Source organism: Quercus suber, unplaced genomic scaffold (assembly GCF_002906115.3).
Source record: "Quercus suber isolate HL8 unplaced genomic scaffold, Cork oak 2.0 scaffold_31, whole genome shotgun sequence".
NCBI lineage: Eukaryota > Viridiplantae > Streptophyta > Magnoliopsida > Fagales > Fagaceae > Quercus > Quercus suber.
Genome location: NW_027069496.1, coordinates 1,777,485 through 1,784,251, shown reverse-complemented (window position 1 = coordinate 1,784,251; position 6,767 = coordinate 1,777,485). Strand labels below are relative to the sequence as shown.

The window sequence follows — 6,767 nt, the reverse complement described above, 5'->3', positions numbered from 1 at the left end:
TCTCTGTGTTTTTTATATAGTTAGTAGAAAGAAAAGAAAGAAATCAGAAAGCTCCAACTCAAATTACACCTCCTTCCCCANGGAAGTTTTACTGGTGGGTAGCATTAGGAAGTCGAGCGGGGAGCTTGTAGTCCTTCTGTAAGAACTTCAATTCTTTCATAGTGAATTTTGTTATGCCTTGAGGATCGGTGGGTCAAATCCTCCCCAGGTTTTTACCGAGTGGTTTCCTGGGTGATCATATCTTGTGTTATTTATTATTCCACTGCTTTATATCTTGATATGATTATTTGATTGCTTTAACCTAGAATTGCATAATTTGACTAAGTAACAACTTGGCTAATTAATCTAGGCTACGCAATCTGTGTGTTTAAGGGGTCTAAATTTCCAACACTCCTATCCAGACATTCATTTGCAATAAGCACTAAATCCAGAATCTGTCTTCCGCTAACAAAAAAATTTTGAGACTCAGAGATAAGATTATCCAAAACCGCCCTTAACCTATTAACCAACACCTTGGATAGCAGCTTGTACACACTACCCACCAAACTGATGGGGCGAAAGTTCTTAATGTTAACAGCATTACACTTCTTGGGAATTAAAGCAAGAAACGAAGCATTCATAGACTGTTCAAACACAGAGTGCCGATGAAAGTAATCAAAGAAATCCATGACATCCATTTCCACAACACTCCAGCATTTGTGAAAAAAAAGCCATGGTGAAACCATTAGGACCAAGGGCTTTATCACCTTCCATCTCCCTTAATACCCGGATAACTTCCTCCTTCGAGAATTCCTTCTCTAAGGACAACCTCTCTTCCTCTTCAATACATGCAAAATCTAACCCATCCATAGTAGGACGCCTCACCTCAGTTTCCTCATACAACCCCTGGTAGAAGAGAACTAACTGAGAGTGCACATCAACCTCATCCTCATAAAGAACACCATCCACCTCTATCCTCTTAATAAGATTAGCATTTCTATGGGAAATTGCTAATCTATAAAATAAACGAGTATTATTATCTCCCTCCTTCACAAACAAAGCACGAGACTTTTGCCTCCAAGAAATTTCCTCAAGAGAAGCCAAATGTCCTATGTCCCCTTTGAGAGGGACACAATGAAAAGATATGAAGAGTAAAAGGTGGCGGTGAGCTTCAGAGAAGCGGTTAGAGTGGAAAAGTGCATGAATGATGGTGTTGATGTTAAGAGAGTTTGGTTGGTATCCTCGAAGGCAGAGGCAGTCTAGAAGGTGAAGCACCACGTCGACATTTGATTTAGAGACAGTAAAAGAACCAGACTCTCTTAAGGCATTTAATTTACAGCTTATTGCCTTTTTCAAATAACCTTCAACAGCTTTAGGGTGCTCTCTTTAGAAGCAGCTGCCACAATAATATCTTCAGCACCTGTATATACAGAACAACTTTAACACTGAAGTCTTAACCATTAGTTTAATTTCTATAAAGATTCCTTATAAACCTCATATATTTACAACCTCCATTAGAATATTGGCACATTATATTTTCTATAAATAATAGAATTAATATTTCTATATGCAAACACAATCTAATAACTGTCATAATTATTAGATTCTATATTTATAAATAAATAAAATATATTGTATTTGTTGAATTTTCTCATGCATTGCATAGATTACTGACTAGTTGTGTATGCTCACGAGTGGCATAAGAGATTTAATACTTGAAAAGAAAAATTTTACTCAGTCATACGCCTAAGGCAGGGAATAGACTGCTGATAAAGTAGTTATCAGAGCTTGCATAAAGATGATAAACATATGTCATACCACAACTTAGCAAAATATTGGAATGGAGACCACATACTTTATACAATCTATGATATTATTTTTCCTGCTTTCTACTTTTTAAAACCAAAACTAGAAAGTCTGGACCCATACATCTATAGAAGACTTTGCATAGACTTTGAAATTAGGAAAGAGAAACTGAATAATAAACAGAGGATATATAGTAATAGACTGAGGTAGAAGTAGTACACAAACTAAAACCACTCCATAGACTGAGGTAGAAGTAGTAAACAAACTAAAAAGAAGAGTCAAGCTTGGTGAAAATTTAAGGTGCTCAAATAAAAATAAGTTGAAGAAATATACAAGAACTTGAACCCTCAATATACTGAGACTATCAAAGAAGATTGACACTACCAAAGAAGATTGTACAAACAGAACTTACAACAGCTACATTGACAATACGAAAGAAGATTCCATAAACAAAACTTACAGCTACAATTATTGAGCTGAACATTGGTAACCCATGCAAGAGACAACTCCATATTACTTGCCAACTACAGTCAAACTGCAAAATTTTCTCCAAAAAATAATTTAGTTTTAAGTTTTCAGTATGAGGATAACAATATTAATTAGAGCAATACATAAGACATATATGATCATTAATAGGATTTATAATTTTGTGATTCATAAAAAGTTTTATCGCAAAAAAAAAAAAAAAAAAAAAAAAAGGGAACTCAACCACACAAAAGTGCATAGGAGGATCCCTTCAAGAAATTTATAGAACTTTACAATGCCCAAAGAACAATAAAAAGATAGACCTAGCCCAAAGGAAAAAACCATGTTACTATTGCAGGGTATTCAAAAATAAGACAATATACTATGAAAAGAACTCCTAGAAATTACGTAAGGACTAAAAGTGATAAAGATCGTATATAAAAATGCTCACACTAACTAGCATCACTCTTATCCTTAGCACTAACAAGATCTATAGATATCAAGTCAATCTGAATAAACAGCCCATCTGACTTGGAGACAGTATTAACACTGCTCATACAATGATTCTCCTCCACCACAATACTCCTCTCCATGTTAACAAAAAATACCATAGCATGCAAATACACAACTTCCTACACTACCTGCCCAACCCCCTCCCCCCCCTTCCAAAAAAAATTAACCCAGTGGCATCATTATCATATGCTGAGACTACAACTTTTGTGGTAATAAAAGTAATAGACTTGAACACAATTTAAAGTTCCATAGTCACTCAATATCTTAAGCAAAGTCCCAAAGAAACATGTTAGCATTTAGCACACCCACAATATCAAATCTATGAACAAAAAGTTTCATTAGCAAGAATTGACACATTGGTAAGAAACATGAGACCAATATAAAAAGGTTTTGAATCTGAATTTGACGGAAACAGTTTTTTTTTTTTTTTCCATATTAGTAAGAAAGTGTAATGATAAATCACCTATTCGAGAATAAATTTTACCGATGCTTTTGTTAAATTACTGATTGTCACAAAAGCTTAAGCTATTAGGAAATGGTGAATTTAATCACTTAACCATAAGTCTAACACTCTCCCTCACTTGTGGGCACAACAAGTGGGAATTTAATATTTTAAATGGGAGGTAGAGTAAAACTAGTGATCGAACTTAGGATCTCTTGCTCTGATACCATGTTAAATTACCGATTGTCCTAAAAGCTTAAGCTGTTAGGAAATTGTGAATTTAATCACTTAACCATAAGTCTAACAGCTTCAATCCTCAACAAGACTATAATGCACAAGTTGAAGGAAGTTGAATTTGAGTAAGTATTCTATAATCTAAGATACGGATGAAAGTGGCAACGGAATAGAATTGTAAAAGTCATCCATAGTCATAGAGCAAAATGCTCATCAGAAAAGATAACAACAAAATTTCAGAATTTAACAGCAAAAAGAAACATATATTATAACAACAAAAGACAGAGATGCAGGAGAGAGAGAGAGAGAGAGAGAGAGATGCAATTATAACAACAAAAGAAACAAAAGAGAGAGATGCAATTATACATTTTTTGAATCGCTATCTTATGATGGGTGGTGTACTGTGTTTCTAATAATATGCAATTATAGGGAAGTTTGTTGGGTAAAAATTAAATTACCCAAGCACAATACATATTATTTATATGATGTTTTTAATACATTATGACTAATTTTCCCCTAGCTTATATACTACTCATAACATGCTTAATTCAGCTCAAGCTAGTAAGAGCTATGAGTAATACTTTTGCATGTTCATTTGTTTCCCCCATAAATTATTTGGGAGTTTTTAAAGTGATTGTTAATGCAAAGATAAGGAGTCTATCACTCCATTTTACATGTGTAGAAGAGAAAGTAAAGGAAAGGATGAGGGCTTTCTTTGAAGCCTTGTTACACCTACCTTTCTTTCTTTTTGGTTTAGCAGTATTTTCAAATACACAGAATTTCATTAAAAGACATTCCAACGTGTCCCAATTTGCTCAATTATGGGCAGAAAGGATAGGAAACCAAAATGGGTGGGTTTCTCCTTCTAAATTCCTCCCTTTCCTTCCTCGTAAATCTACAAAAGGCAAACGCTATCCTCTATAATCCACCCTATTCCTCTTCTTTCTGTCCAAAACCCCCCTCCCAAAGAAAATGCTAATGATCTTCATCTAATGTATAAAGACAAAATCATCCGTCTCAATAAACATAAGTCAAATATAAGCCACATAACGGACAAGAAAAACCCAAAAGACACCAGCTTAAGCCAGTGGCGGAGTCAGGATTTCAATTCAGAGGGGGCAATATTTAAAGACTATTTTTACAAAGGCAAAAACAAAAACAATTGTATGAGAATTCGTTTAGAACTTGATTTGGACTCATTATTATACTCAGGATTTTCCATAATTTCAATTAAGTACAAATATATATTTCATATCGAAACAAAAATAACCAATTTATAGTTACAAACAATTAAAGTAAGAGATTAATCTAATTACATAAAATTTAGATATCTAATTTGATTCCTAAAAATTTAGATACCTAATGTTGTATACACGTCTATTGCTTTGATTGCTTTTAAATAATATCTACAATTCAATTTTTTTGTTCTTTATTCTTCAAAGTATTTAAATTTGGGTTTGTAGTAGAAACCTAGACCTAGAGTTTAAAATTGAAATGTCTGAGAGAGGGAGGAGAGAGAAGATAGTGGAGGTTAGGGTTTGAAACTAAAGTACAAGGACATTAGTTAGTTTTTTTTTTTTTTTTAATAATTATTTTGTATAAAATATTAAAATATAAGACCTACCATCAATTGAAAATTTATGAAATAAAAAAGAAAAGAAAGTTGGGATAAACGTTCCAAGAATGGTAGTGACATGCTTGAATCTGGGACTTGATAAAAGTTTATTTTTAAAACTTTTTTTTTTTTTTTTAATAATTATTTTGTATAAAATATTAAAATATAAGACCTACCATCAATTGAAAATTTATGAAATAAAAAAGAAAAGAAAGTTGGGATAAACGTTCCAAGAATGGTAGTGACATGCTTGAATCTGGGACTTGATAAAAGTTTATTTTTAAAACGAAAATGATGTAGTATGTTTTAACAGTGGCGTCAATCCTTCAATCGCTGGGTAACCTTTTTAGCTTTTCTTTTTCGGTAACAGAGCTATTTTAGGGACTGCATTTTGTTTTTTTCTTTATATCAGAGGGGGCAAACAGGTTAAGCATTTAATAGAGTGTTTGCTCACTTCTGCAGGATGTTACTATAAACTTATTTTGGGTGGAGTCAGAGGGGGCAAGTGCCCCCCCTCGACCCCCCCTGACTCCGCCCCTGGCTTAAGCCACTTACTTGAGAACCTCTCCTTGAAAAGTAACATGAAATGAAGTAAAAAAAACTGACCAGGATGAAAACTTTAAGCCATATAATATGCTTCAGACCAGCGAAAGGGGTAGAGCTTATATACCTGAAAGATTGTGTGGTATGGATGCTCAATGGCCATTTTCTTCACCAGTAAAACCAAATCAAACTGCATAGTCCAACAATCCTGGTTAAAAACAAACACCCAACTCTATAAAGTATAAAAATTTCAGCTCAGTTTCAAACCTAAAAAATTATGTGCCCCGAAGTGTCCTTTGAGCTACCCATTGTTGATGCAATTTGGTAAGCTAAAGGTATGAATTTGAAAGACTGAATTCTATTCTCCCACATGAAGATGCTATCCAACGTAAATCCCAAGCCATGCCAAAATGATAAAAAATCTACACAGGGGACATTGACGTCGCAGAAATTTGAAACAAACACTATATAAAGAAAAAATATATTTTTTATTATTCATTATAAGCAAAATCAAAGAACCACATAACTGCAGAGTGATTTAGATGATTTTTATTTTTTAATAATTTGGATGATTGTTTTTTTTTTTGGTCACTTTTTTGTTTTAATTGGCTATCATTTTTTCACAAAGGTATATGAGTAAATTTATACAAATTCATTTTTTCTATCCTTCCACTTTTCTACTCCCAACCAAACAAAAAATAGAGAAATTAAAATATTTTCAATCCTCTCACTTTTCCATCCTCCCAATCAAATGGACCCTTAAGAAATGTTTAGTTGGGGTAAAAACAGGGAGGATGAAAAATAAGAAGAAGAAAATAGGGTAAAAAATAGCATTTTCCATTGTTTGGTTGAGAGGAGAAAGGGGAGAGAAAAGTGGTGAGGCCCACAAGTTTTCTCTCCTCCCCCTCAAAATATAGTCTCTCTAAATTAGAGAGAAAATTGGAGTGAAAAGTGAAAAAAAAATATTTGGCCAAAATCGCCCCCACCTCTCTTTTATGTTTCTGGCTCTTCTTTTTTCTTTTTTTCTTTTTTTCTTATGACTTTTCCTGTGTAATGTTGGCTTTTTGTTTTTTTCTTTGTCAAGAGGTGGGTTCTGCTTTTTTTTTTTTTTTTTTTTTTTATTTTTTTTTTTTTTTTTTTTAGAAAACACTTTTTGGTGATTTTTTATGT

The 6,767-nt window shown here is 33.2% G+C and overlaps 1 long non-coding RNA gene across 1 annotated transcript; it reads right to left on the bottom strand.

Annotated features, from left to right (window-relative positions):
* Nucleotides 1-517: 517 nt before the first annotated feature.
* On the bottom strand, nt 518-6,354 carry LOC136066341 (uncharacterized). The gene is made up of 3 exons (XR_010627790.1): nt 5,865-6,354; nt 5,725-5,787; nt 518-1,399 (listed from the first exon to the last, which is right to left on the bottom strand). It is a non-coding gene; the product is annotated as an uncharacterized LOC136066341 (long non-coding RNA).
* Between the last annotated feature and the right edge of the window lie 413 nt (nt 6,355-6,767).